This window comes from Capricornis sumatraensis, chromosome 13 (assembly GCF_032405125.1).
Source record: "Capricornis sumatraensis isolate serow.1 chromosome 13, serow.2, whole genome shotgun sequence".
Lineage (NCBI taxonomy): Eukaryota > Metazoa > Chordata > Mammalia > Artiodactyla > Bovidae > Capricornis > Capricornis sumatraensis.
Window position 1 is genome coordinate 85,881,666 of NC_091081.1, and position 13,287 is coordinate 85,894,952.

At 38.0% G+C, this 13,287-nt stretch overlaps 1 protein-coding gene across 7 annotated transcripts in view; it reads left to right on the forward strand.

Moving 5' to 3' along the window:
• The window catches only part of QKI (QKI, KH domain containing RNA binding), a 156,554-nt gene that overhangs the window by 11,028 nt on the left and 132,239 nt on the right, over positions 1-13,287 (forward strand). The gene's annotated exons all lie outside the window — the stretch shown is intronic.

The window sequence follows — 13,287 nt, forward strand, 5'->3', positions numbered from 1 at the left end:
CCAGTTTTGGTTCTGCCGTGAGGGAACCTAGAATATGTTCCCAATGGAACAGTTAGATAGATTCTTATTAAAGAATTAATTCTTATTAAGTGTTGATTTTGAAAGTAAAGTGTTGGTTTGCTAGCTAACTCAGAAGATGACTAAAGAGTTTTTTCTGTGTTTCATGATAATTATTAAGGGCTCAAGAATCTTAATAAACTCACTGCAATTAATATTCTTTTTGATGTTCAAGTTGTCACAATTTTGGCCTGTGATAATCTTAACTGGCTTTTGTGTCTTTTAAAAATCTTCCTTGTTTTCTGGGACAGTTTGATGCCCCAAACTCCCTTGCCCCACAGCTAGAATTAACCCTTTCTGCAAGGTTTTTTTTTTTAAAGTGGAAATGGTATTAGAGATGCGAATTTAGTCCCTGAGCATATTGGTTGCTGTCAGGGTGAGCTTACTTCCAAGCCATTGGCCATTTTCTGTGAACAGAGCTCAACAGTTAATGAGTTCATGTTTGTACTTTCAATTCAATTTTAACGTTTATTTAATTTTATAATCGTGTCTTTCTTGTTCTGCCAACACCAAAATAATGTAGTTTCTGACAGTGACAGAATTTCCTATTTACTTCATGCTACAATGTAAAGAACATACTTTCAAAATAATATTGCTAGTAATTGTAAAACTACTGATATATTTATAACATTTTAAATATATTTTAGACGTTACAAATTATAGATACAACCAGTGATCTCTTATTCTTCCAATTGATATAATTTTCTTCTTTCCTTCTTTGGCTTTATTCATTTTGTAGTAAGTATTTTTTCCTACCAAATCTTGTTTTTGAGCTTTTGATGTTGTCAGTTATTAGCTAAGATCTTTTGCTGTTTTACTGACTGTTTCTATTAGTTTTTACCTCATGTCCAGCAGAAATTATGGGAGAATATATTTTATAATCAGGGGTTAGTGAGTGTATTTATGGAGATATGTTCCAGAGAGATAGAGAACTTAAAGATCACCTAAAAGGAAAAAGATTGTGCTGTTCAGGTTACTGCTTTGTATCTTAAGCCTAAGGATAGAGAGAGGAGAGAACGTAGCAGGCAAAGTGTTTGAATTCAGTGAATTTTTCTGAATAATGTTGGTAAAAGAATAAGGATAGGTCTAAGCTTTTAAGGTTCTATGAGTTAGAGGAAAAAAAATCCCTAGGTAGAAATTAGCATTAAATTTTATTTTTAAGTAGTTGCAAAATCTCTACTGCAGAGTTTTTGTCCTTAGGAACTTTGGTAGTAAGAAAGTTCTGTTCCAGCAGATGGAGATATTAGTACACAAAAGACAGTGTTTAGTGATTAAAATGTGTTGAAAGATAACTCTCTTGCCAGAATAGGGAATTTTTCTTCCTTAAATTCTAACAGAAGAGTTGTTCAGGAATATGACGAGTATTAGTTGCTGAATTTAATTTGGGGTAGTACTTAAATCAGTTGTGATATTTCTTTAAAGAGTTTTTTTTTAAGAGACCATATGTTACTATGTTGACTATATAAAATATGAATGGTTTAGGACATCGGATTGATTACAGCAATATTCTGAAATATTCTTTGCCTTTACAGCTTCTTTGTTTGAATAGTTTTGATTTGTTTTGGAAAGGGACTGTGTCAAGTCTGTTTAAACATATTGTTTGTATGTTACCTTCGCAATTCTAAAATCTTTACCAGGAGATTTATTTCTGTTTATTAATCTAGGTATTAAAAAAAATGTGTGCCATAGTTTCCTATTAGATGTTGTATAAAGAGAAAGTTCTTTTGGAGATTGTAGTTTTATTATAGTAATAAAAAATTATCAGCAGTAAAAGGTAATTTTGTCTCACTTTATTATCGTTTATGGCATTCCTTATCAGCTTTTTTTGGTTGGGTGAGTATTATATTTTGCTTTGAAATGGCTTGCAATTTTAAGTTCCTTCTTAGGAACTTTTTGATTTGTGGAAATATCTTTGATTATTAGTTGCTACATTTAAATTATGTTTCTAGTTCTTATACTGAGCATTTTTTTTTTTAATTGCCAAGTCAGTTGTAAAATACCGTTTTTCCTTCCATTACTTGAAGTTGAACTCGGCCATGAGAGAAGAAGGATGGATCTGTTTTCTTTGTTAATATTTGGAGGACCAAGAAGAAGAGGTCTACTGTGGTGCCTTTGTAGAGTGGATAATAGCTTGCATTTACCCTCCTCGCCAACTTTTGCTCTTTTTTGTTATTCCTGAAATGTAGAGAATTGAAGATACAAACTTTTTTTTTTGGGCCTTGTGGCATGGCTTGCAGGATTTTAGTTACCCTAAGGCTGTATATTGTCACCCTGCTTATTTAACTTCTATGCAGAGTACATCATGAGAAATGCTGGGCTGGAAGAAGTACAAGCTGGAATCAAGATTGCCAGGAGAAATATCAGTAATCTCAGATATGCAGATGATACCACCCTTATGGCAGAAAGTGAAGAGGAACTAAAAAAAGGCCTCTTGATGAAAGAGGAGAGTGAAGTTGGCTTAAAGCTCAACATTCAGAAAATGAAGTTCATGGCATCTGGTCCCATCACTTCATGGGAATTAGATGGGGAAACAGTGGAAACAGTGTCAGACTTTATTTTTTCGGACTCCAAAATCACTGCAGATGGTGACTGCAGCCATGAGATTAAAAGACGCTTACTCCTTGGAAGGAAAGTTATGACCAACCTAGATAGCATATTAAAAGCAGAGACATTATTTTGCCAACAAAGGTCTGTCTAGTCAGGGCTATGGTTTTACCAGTAGACATGTATGGATGTGAGAGTTGGACTGTGAAGAAGGCTGAGTGCTGAAGAATTGATGCTTTTGAACTGTGGTCTTGGAGAAGACTCTTGAGAGTCCCTTGGACTGCAAGGAGATCCAACCAGTCCATCCTAAAGGAGATCAGTCCTGGGTGTTCATTGGAAGGACTGATGCTGAAGCTGAAACTCCAGTACTTTGGCCACCTTATGCGGGGAGCTGACTTATTGGAAAAGACTCTGATGCTGGGAGGGATTGGGGACAGGAGGAGAAGGGAACGACAGAGGATGAGATGGCTGGATGGCATCATGGACTTGATGGACTTGAGTTTGAGTGAAGTCCCAGAGTTGGCGATGGACAGGGAGGCCTGGCGTGCTGCAATTCATGGGGTCGCAAAGAGTCGGACACAACTGAGCAACTGAACTGAATCAGGAATTTAACCTGGGCTCTCAGATTGAATGTGCTGAGTCCTAACTACTGGACCACCAGCAAATTCCTGAAAATGCACAGCTTAATTCACCTTTCACAGTAAGGTGCCCTGTGGTCTCTGAATCCTTGGAAGGTTGGTGTTGTGAAGGCAGAGAAGTATCCTAGCATGCTGTCTTTGAACCTTAATGTGAATTATTATTTTTTTGAAATAAATTATGTCATGAACATTTTCTCCTCCCATTTTGTATCATTTATCAATACAGTTTTTATGGTAACAGTTCATCTTATAAAGGTATATTATAATTTATCAACTCTTTACTATCGTACATATCATTTTGCTTTCAGGAAGCTTGCATGATGATACATCAGTGATTTCAGAAGTTTAGTACTTACTGTTGAAGAAGCCTTAGGTTACCGCTGCTGCTGCTAAGTCACTTCAGTCGTGTCTGACTCTGTGTGACCCCATAGACGGCAGCTCACCGGGCTCACCCATCCCTGGGATTCTCTAGGCAAGAATACTGGAGTGGGTTGCCATTTCCTTCTCCAGTGCATGACAGTGAAAAGTGAAAGTGAAGTTGCTCAGTCATGTCTGACTCTTAGCGACCCCATGGACTGCAGTCTCCCAGGCTCCTCCGTCCATGGGATTTTCCAGGCAAGAATACTGGAGTGGGGTGCCATTGCCTTCTCCACCTTCGGTTACTAAGTGTTGTAATTCTTTTATTTTTGTAATGTGTACTTGGAAAGCAGTGTTTTATGTTGCATTCCAGTAGGAAGTGATTGCTGTTATGTGACATGCAATTTTTGAGTAATGTCAGTTGCAAATTTCACATAGTAGCTTTTAATGACAACATATTTATTTGAAGTTTTTTATTCTATTTGCAAATATTTGAATGCATACTATGTGTGGCACCTTAGGAAAAATACAACAAAGCTTCAGATTCATTCCATACCTTCACGTTGTTTGAGTAGTAGGGTAGGTCAGTCAGTTCATTCGCTCAGTCGTGTCCTACTCTCTGCGACCCCATGGACTACAGCACGCCAGGCCTCCCTGTACGTCACCAATTCCTGGAGTTTACTCAAACTCATGTCCATCGAGTTGGTGATGCCATCCAACCATCTCATCCTCTGTCGTCCCCTTCTCCTGCTTTCAGTCTTTCCCAGCATCAGAGTCTCTTCTAAGGAGTCAGTTCTTTGCATCAGTTGGCTGAAGTATTGGAGTTTCAGCTTCAGCATCAGTCCTTCCAATGTATAGTCAGGATTGATTTCCTTTAGGACTGACCATCTGCAGTGATTTTGGAGCCCAAGAAAGTAAAGTCTCATTGTTTCCTTTGTTTCCCCATCTGTTTGTAGGGTAGAAAGAAAGTGAAAGTTGCTCAGTTGTGTCTGATTCTTTGTGACCCCATGGACTATAGAGTCCATGGAATTCTCCAAGCCAGAATACTGAAATGGGTAGCCTTTCCTTTCTCCCTGGGATCTTCGTAACCCATGGAATGAACCCAGGTCTCCCACATTGCAGGCGGATTCTTTACCAGCTGAGCCACAAGAGAAGCCCCTTTATAGGGTAGGTGGCATGAAATAAAAGTAATAAAATTGGAACTTCCATGGCCATCTGGTGGTTAAGACTTTGTGCTTCCACTTCAGGGAGCGTGGGATTGATCCTTGCTTAGGGAACTAAGATCCTATAAGCCTCACAGCCCATCTCCCCCAGCTTAAAAAAAATAATAATATAAAGTGATATAAACAAGAGAGGACTAAAGACTGTTGTTAAAGAGGTGGCTAGGACATGCCAAGTAGGATCAGTTCTCTACTGTAGATAAGCTTAAGTGCCTGGAGTTTAGCTTCTGTCCTGTTGATAGTGAGAGACCCATTTAAGGTTTTTTCCTTTTATATCTTACTGTTAGGATTTTTTCTTCTCTTTTATATGTCTCCATATTTATGTCCAGTGTGTGTTAATGTGATAGATTGCTATGCTTGCTACATACTTTCATATTCTTGAATTTACCCCCTTCCCACCCGGATTCCAATATTTTGCCACTTGAGTTCATTCACTCAGTTGTGTCTTTGCAACCCCATGGACTGCAGCACACCAGGCTTCCCTGACCATCACCAACTCTTGGAGCTTACTCAGACTCATGTCCCCGGAGTCAGTGATGCCATCCGACCATCTCATCTTCTGTCGTCTCCTTCTCCTGACTTCAGTCTTTCTCAGCATCAGGGTCTTTTCAAATGAGTCAGTTCTTCCCATCAGGTGGCCAAAGTTTTGGAGTTTCCGCTTCAGCATCAGTCCTTCCAATGACTGTTCAGGACTGATTTCCTTCAGGATTGACTGGTTTGATCTCCTTGCAGTCCAAGGGATTCTCAGGAGTTTTCTCCAACACCACAGTTCAAAAGCATCAATTCTTCCATGCTCAGCTTTCTTATAGTCCAACTCTCACGTCCATACCTGACTGCTGGAAAAACCATAGCTTTGACCAGATGTACCTTTGTTGACAAAGTAATGTCTCTGCTTTTTAATATGCTGTATAGGTTGGTCATAACTTTTCTTCCAGGGAGTAAGCGTCTTTTAATTTCATGGCTGCAGTCACCATCTGCAGTGATTTTGGAGCCCCCCCAAATAAAGTCAGCCACTATTTCCACTGTTTCCTCATCTATTTGCCATGAAGTGATGGGACTGGATGCCATGATCTCCGTTTTTTGAAAGTTGAGTTTTAAGCCAGCCTTTTCACTGTCCTCTTTCACTTTCATCAAGAGGCTCTTTAGTTCCTCTTCACTTTCTGCCCTAAAGGTGTTGTCATCTGCATATCTGAGTTTATTGATAATTTCTCCTGGCAGTCTTGATTCCAGCTTGTGCTTCATTCAGCCCGGAATTTTGCATGATGTACTCTGCATATAAGTTAAATAAGCAGGGTGACAATACACAGCCTTGATGTACTCCTTTCCCAGTTTGGAACCAGTCTGTTGTTTCATGTCCAGTTGTAACTGTTGCTTCCTGACCTGCATACAGATTTCTCAGGAGGCAGGTCAGGTGGTCTGGTATTCCCATCTCTTTAAGAATTTTCCACAGTTTATTGTGATCCACATAGTCAAAGGCTTTGGCGTAATCAATAAAGCAGAAGTAGATGTTTTTCTGGAACTTGGTTGCTTTTTTGATGATCCAACAGATGTTGGCAATTTCATCTCAGGTTCGTCTGTCTTTTCTAAATCAAGCTTGAACATCTGGAAGTTCATGGTTCGTGTACTGTTGAAGCCTGGCTTGGAGAATTTTGAGCATCACTTTGCTAGCGTGTGAGATGAGTACAATTGGGCAGTAGTTTGAACATTCTTTGGGATTGGAATGAAAACTGCCTTTTTCCAGTCCTGGACCATTGCTGAGTTTTCCAAATTTTTCTGGCATATTGAGTACAGCACTTTCACAGCATCATCTTTTAAGGTTTGAAATAGCTCACCTGGAATTCCATCACTTCTGCTAGCTATGTTTGTAGTGATGCTTCCTAAGGCCCACTTGGCTTCGCTTTCCAGGATATCTGGCTCTAGGTGAGTGATCACACTCTTGTCATTATCTGGGTCACGAAGATTTTTTTGTAGCGTTCTTCTGTGTATTGTTGCCACCTCTTAATATCTCTTGCTTCTGTTAGGTCCAGACCATTTCTGTCCTTTAGTGTGCCCATTTTGCATGAAATGTTCCCTTGGTATCTCTAATTTTCTTGAAGAGATCTCTGGTCTTTCCCATTCTGTTGTTTTCCTCTATTTCTTTGCATTGATCACCGAGGAAGGCTTTCTTATCTTTCCTTCCTGTTCTTTGGAACTCTGCATTCAAATAGGTATATTTTTCCTTTTCTCCTTTGCTTTTCACTTATTTTCTTTTCATAATTATTTTTTTGTAAGGCCTCCTCAGACAACCATTTTGCCTTCTTGCATTTCTTTTTCTTGGGAATGGTCTTGATCCCTGCCTCCTGTACAGTGTCACGAACCTCTGTCCATAGTTCTTCAGGCACTCTATGTCTATCAGATCTAGCCCCTTGAATCTATTTCTCACTTCCACTGTTTAATTTTAAGGGATTTGATTTAGGTCATATCTGAATGGTTTAGTGGTTTTCCTTACTTTCTTCAGTTTCAGTCTGAATTTGGCAATAAGGCAATAAGGATCTAAGCCACAGTCAGCTCCTGGTCTTGTTTTTGCTGACTGTATAGAGCTTCTCCATCTTTGGCTACAAAGAATATAATCAGTCTGATTTCAGTATTGACCATCTGTTGATGGCCATGTGTAGAGTCTTCTGTTGTGTGTTCTTTTGTGGTTTTTTGCCACTGTGCATACCTGCTTTGGCTTTTTGTTTTGTTTCCTTTGGATTTACTTACCCCTTTATTACGATGCTTTTTAGTTACTGTGCGTGTGTCTGTTGGCTGTTGTTTTGGGTTCAGGTGCAGGGAGGAGAAGGACATTGCATTAGTGAATGTGCGGCTTCTAGAATGGCGAGTTGCCAGCCTGTCTTGGTCTGCCTGTGTGGTATGGGTTTTCCCTCATGGCTGGTTTTCATTGTCCTCCCCATTTGCTTCGGCTGTAATGGCTTGAGAGGTTGCACTCTCATGTTGGAGGGGAGATGTGGAAGATAATTTAATTGTGGTTTGTGAGAGGCTTTAGGAAAGTGTTTTGGAGGCCTGTTTCTGATAATGCTGGCTTCTTCAGGTGGTCTGAGAATAGAAGGGTTCTGTAGTAAGAAGTGCTGCATATTCTTTTGTGAATTCAGTATGTGTTGATACATTAAATATACAGGACCTGCAACCAAGAATTTTCTGAAATTGGGTAAAAGAATGATTTTTTTTTCTTCTTGAAACAAAAGGTCTGAGGATATATTATGGGAAATACTAGAAAGAGGATTATAAAGACCTGTGTATCTGGAGAGAGAAAAGTTTACATAATAATTGTTTGGGAATCTTGATTTTGAATGAGCATGCTGATTCAAGTCAGATCAAAGTATCCTTTAACAGTTAAACTTCATTTAGTTTAGGACTATTTCAGTTTCCATTTTGAAGCAAGAAAAGTGTCCTTTCTGGCTTTATATAACAACTGAGACAGAGGGTTTCAACAGTGAATTTTATTTGAATCAGTGTATGTTACTTCAATAACAGTGTAGATTTGCTATTTAAAAAAAGCTAAAGTCCTGAAAGTAAAAACAGAATTTTGACAATTTAAATAACAGAGTAAAACATGTTTTGAAATAGATATGCATATAGAAATATGTTGGTGTACTAATATATGACTGGCTCAAGTGTAAAATTTGTAAATTTGGGAACTGCTGACTTTTAAGGTGAAGAAGAAGTGTTAAATTTTAAAAAGAAAAATATTTGGATTGTTTAATGAACATTGAGATGCAGTGATGTAATAGTTTTTTGAGGTCTGTGAATCAGTAACCTGTTGAGTGTTTTCTGGGATTTCAATTTTAATCTATGCGTATAAGATGGTAGCTCGCTGTGTTGTTCCAGTAGTTACTCAGTCTTATAAAACGACTTTTTGATGACATTTATAGTTTGCAGCAGCCTTTCCAAAGGGGGAAATACAAGGGTTGGATTTCACTTGGAAGGCCTGAAGAATTTTTATTAAAAAAATTTTGTCCTTGTTCAAAGAAAAACACTATAATTCAGATTTTTAAGCTGAAATGAATATTAGAGATCACAGTTCCATCCTTTCATTGTATAGTATGTAAATACATTTCATTTACAAAGGATATGAAGACATTTGACAAACTAGAAGCTACTGGTTTCAGAAGTGATAGCTCATTTGGCTCTTGTGGCAGAAGTATATCAGTAAGTTATGTTAAGTTATATTACTGGCCAGAAGGTACTTTTGGGCCTGATCCCCTCTGTGGAGAATTATATCATATTGTCAGACTGATAATTTGCATAAGGTGACTCCCTTCTGATGTGAGTAGTCTTAATTTAAATTTCATTTTATTACTTGAAATATCTGCCTACTGTGTTTTAGCTTTTCCTCTAAAGAGTAAAGCTAAGCATCTCACACAGTGATGTTGTCATTAAACTGATGTAAGTCAGAAGGTTCTCCTAAGTTTGTTGTAGTCTCCTTCAGCATTTTCTTGCAGGCTGAATCTAGGTCTGGGAACAGTTTAGTGTGTATTTGCATAAGAACTTTCACTGTCCATATTTTATACAAATCTTTTAAAGTAATTTGTTAAAGTTATTCCCCCTTGCTGTGCCCCTCCCCCTTTCATTATAGAACATATGTCTTTTGAACAATGTGATAAAGTCCAAGATAGAGATAAGGGAAAGTGGGAAAGCCATGTGGTATGTTCTGAATACTCGGTTCAGAGTCACTGTCATTGCTATGCTAATACTTAGGCGCATTTGCATTGATGTTCTGTAGAGGTTGAAAGAGGTGTCTGTAAGAAACTTACCTAGGTTAAAAACCTGAAGAGTATGAGAGTAGAGGGATGGATAAATGGGTCAGTTAGAGAATGCTGGTAATGAAGGAAGGTGAAAGTAAGATCTGAGTTAGGAAATCCTAGGCTTCTGTTTAGGTTATGGGAAAATGTACAGTTGTCCCTTGAGCAAAACAGTTGTGAATTCCACGGGACATTTACGTGGACATTTTTCAACAGTAGATACTACAGTATGGCAGAGTCCATGGGTGACTGGATCCTCAGCTGTGGAAAAACTGGCTGCGGAGGGCCAACACAAGTCAGCACTGGGTTATTCATCTCTCTATTCAAGGGTCAGGTTTGTTTATTTTACAGAGTGGTAGGGAGTGTGAGAAGTTAAAATCTTTCACTTTGTAAATTAGGTCTCTTTTGATTGTTAACATTATTTGTTGAATAGCAAGTATATATAGCCTGATAGTATAAAAGTGAATCAGAACAAATGGTATAAATATGAACCAGAAAAGGTATATACCTTAAATTTTTAAATGTTTCCTAAAAAGAGACATACTTTGTTATGTACACATACATATATATTTATATAATAAATGAAATCTTCATGAAATAATAATTTTTATTACCTATGGTATAATGTAGTATTTTTGTGTTTTATTCCATTTAAAAAATACTGGTTTTGACTAATACTGTAAATTTAGTGGATTGTGATCTGTGTGATTTTAGGAAAACTTATGTTGACTCTTGCTGTAATTTAGTTTTCAGTACACTTAAAAAAAATCTAGTACTTTGCTGGAGATGCAAAGATGAATAAGGCATAGTCCAGTTTTTAAGGAGACATACAATGGAATGGAGGTAGAAATGAACTGAGAAGTACAGTACAGTGCTTTACCTGCTGAGGCAAAGGTACACACAGGTTAAGATGGAGAGGGACCACATTTCCTAGCAGGAAAATGAAACTTTTTTCTAGGTTCACATTGTGCGTGCGTGTTGCTAATTTGCTCAGTCCTGTCCAACTCATTGTGACCCCATGGGCTGTAGCCCGCCAGGCTCCTCTGTCCATGGAATTCTCCAGGCAAGAATACTGGAGTGGGTTGCCATGCCCTCCTCCAGGGGATCTTTCTGACCCAGGGATGGTTTGAACCCGGGTCTCTTACGTCTCCTGCATTGGCAGGTGCAGTTATGTCTCCACCACCGAGCCACCTGAAAGTCCAGGTTCACTATGTATGAGCTGATAATTTCTCTTACTACAAGCTTCACTTAATGTGAAATTTAGTTCTGTTTTTTCCCTGTAAATTCTAAAATGAATACTGTCAGATTAACTTGAAAATAAGAGATTTCTGAGCTTTTGGTGTATAGGCAAAGTTTGTAAATGTTAATTTTATAGATAATATTTAAAAAAATTTAAATCTCACAAGTGAGTAGTATTGTCCTAAATATGACATGGTGAGTAATTGTAATGCCATTATTTTGGAAAGATTTTTTCTTTTTTTCCTTTGAAGTTTATGTTGTGACTTATTAAGAAGGTAAAGTTAGATGGAAGTGTTCTACAAACAGATATATCTTATAATTATCTTTGACCGTTGGTTATTTGCCCAGATAGTGAAAGTTAAACTACAGTACAAACCATGAACTTTTAAATGATAGGGTAAAGATGGATACTTAATTATCCAACACTTGAAAAACCATTTTGTCTCTGTATTGGAATTTGAAAATATTCTGTATATTGACTTTTGTGGTTAATTGATTTGCAATATCATTGATTGTGAAAGTTAGGAAATTGGTTGCCTTTTATTTTAAAAACTGAAACCATGGCATTCCTGTAGAATCGCGTTGTTTTTGTGGGTTACACATCTGTTTCGGGTCCTTCGTGAGTGACAGGCCACTGCACCTGGTGGAGGGCGCTAGTGTCTATGGGGCTGTGGTGGTTGCCTTAGGATGAATTCGTTGTTAGCAGTGAAAAATGTTTTCCTTACAGTTCTTGTGCAGCAGGCCATGGAGTAAAGCACATTTTTATAATAAAGGTGATGAATTTAATCGCAGACTGGCAGCCAAATGGAAATTGCAGACCTTGATACTGGGAGAAAATTGCCCATAAAGCAACTCTTGAGAGAACAGGCTTTAAATTTATCCACCCATTTCGACATTGAGGAGAACATAGGAATCACAGGATATTTTGCTTGGTCTGTTTAGTTCAGATGAATGACACTTGAGTGTTCTCTTTAAGAGTCAGAGATACTTGGTTTAAAGTTGCTTATGCTTTATACATAAAGCCTTTAACGCATTTTTGTATTTAGTTAAAATTCTAAAATATTGCTGGCTTTTTATATATCAGCACATTGGTAAGAAAGTGAAGTTGCTCAGTTGTGTCTGACTCTTTGTGACCCCGTGGACTGTAGCCCACCAGGCTCCTCTGTCGATGGGATTTTCCAGGCAAGAATACTGGAGTAGGTTGCCATTTTTTTCTCCAGGGGATCTTCCCAACCCAGAGATTGAACCTGGGTCTCCTGCGTTGCAGGCAGATGCTTTACATTCTGAGCCACCAAGAAAGCCCGCACATTGCTAAGTGTAATGAATTGAAATCCATTTACCACACTTACTGTCATATGCCATGTAATTCATATTTCTGCCATTTATATGGTGGAGTACAATCTTAAAGGATGAAGAATAATATGGGTTTATAAGTACTACATTGGGCCTCTCTGGTGGCTCAGTAAAGAATTTGCCTGCAATGTGGGAGACCTGGCTTGGGAAGACCTCTGGAGGATGGCATAGGAAGCCACTCCAGTATTCTTGCCTGGAGAATCCCCATGGACAGGGGAGCCTGGCGGGCTGCAGTCCAAGGGGTCACAAAGAGTTGGACAAAACTGAGCAACTAAGCACATAAGTAACATTGAATTGATAGAATGTCTGTCATATAAACTGTCAGTCTTTACTATTTTATATTTAAACAGCTTATATTATAAAATTTAAGCACAGAATGGTAGAATTTCTATTATGGGAAATCTGGACTTTGTCATTTTTTAAGTAATTAATGATTGTTGTTTCTTAGGAATAGCTTAACCCTTGATCCAAATGCAGTATTTAAAGTGTTTAACCTTGAATCTTGGTTTTATTGTTGCATGTATTTTGAGGTGTGCTTTCCCCCCATGGTACACATATGGTTAACAGATATGCGTCCAAATTTAGAGAATTATTTGTACTATTGAAGAGTGAGGCCTGTCAGAGGATGGTAAATGTTTAGAATGTAAAAGGCCACTGGAAAATATAAAAATATGTCTTAATATACTTACAGAAATCACTGGGTTCCAGGGGGAAATAAGAATTACCTCTAGGAGGTTATCAAATTTTGCTTGGTTATACAACCCTGTTCTGATAGATTTTATTTTCTGGATAGTATGGTACATTATATTGTAAGAGTATGGCTGTAATAAGTGTGTATTCTCTTTGTGTGTGTGTGTGTGTGTGTGTGTGTGTGTAGCAGAGTTTTATTAAAGTATGCAAAAGGACAGAGGTTTCTGACATAGACATCAGAAGGGGGACGGAGAGCGCCCCCCTCACTGTAGTCTTATCAGTGTGTTTTCTTTAGGTATAGAATTATAGAAGTGTTTACTCTTAAAGTAAATATGGAAATTTAATATATTTTGATGGAGCAAGAATAGAAGGAAGGAAAAATCTTAGAAATTTTGTTTTTAGGCCACA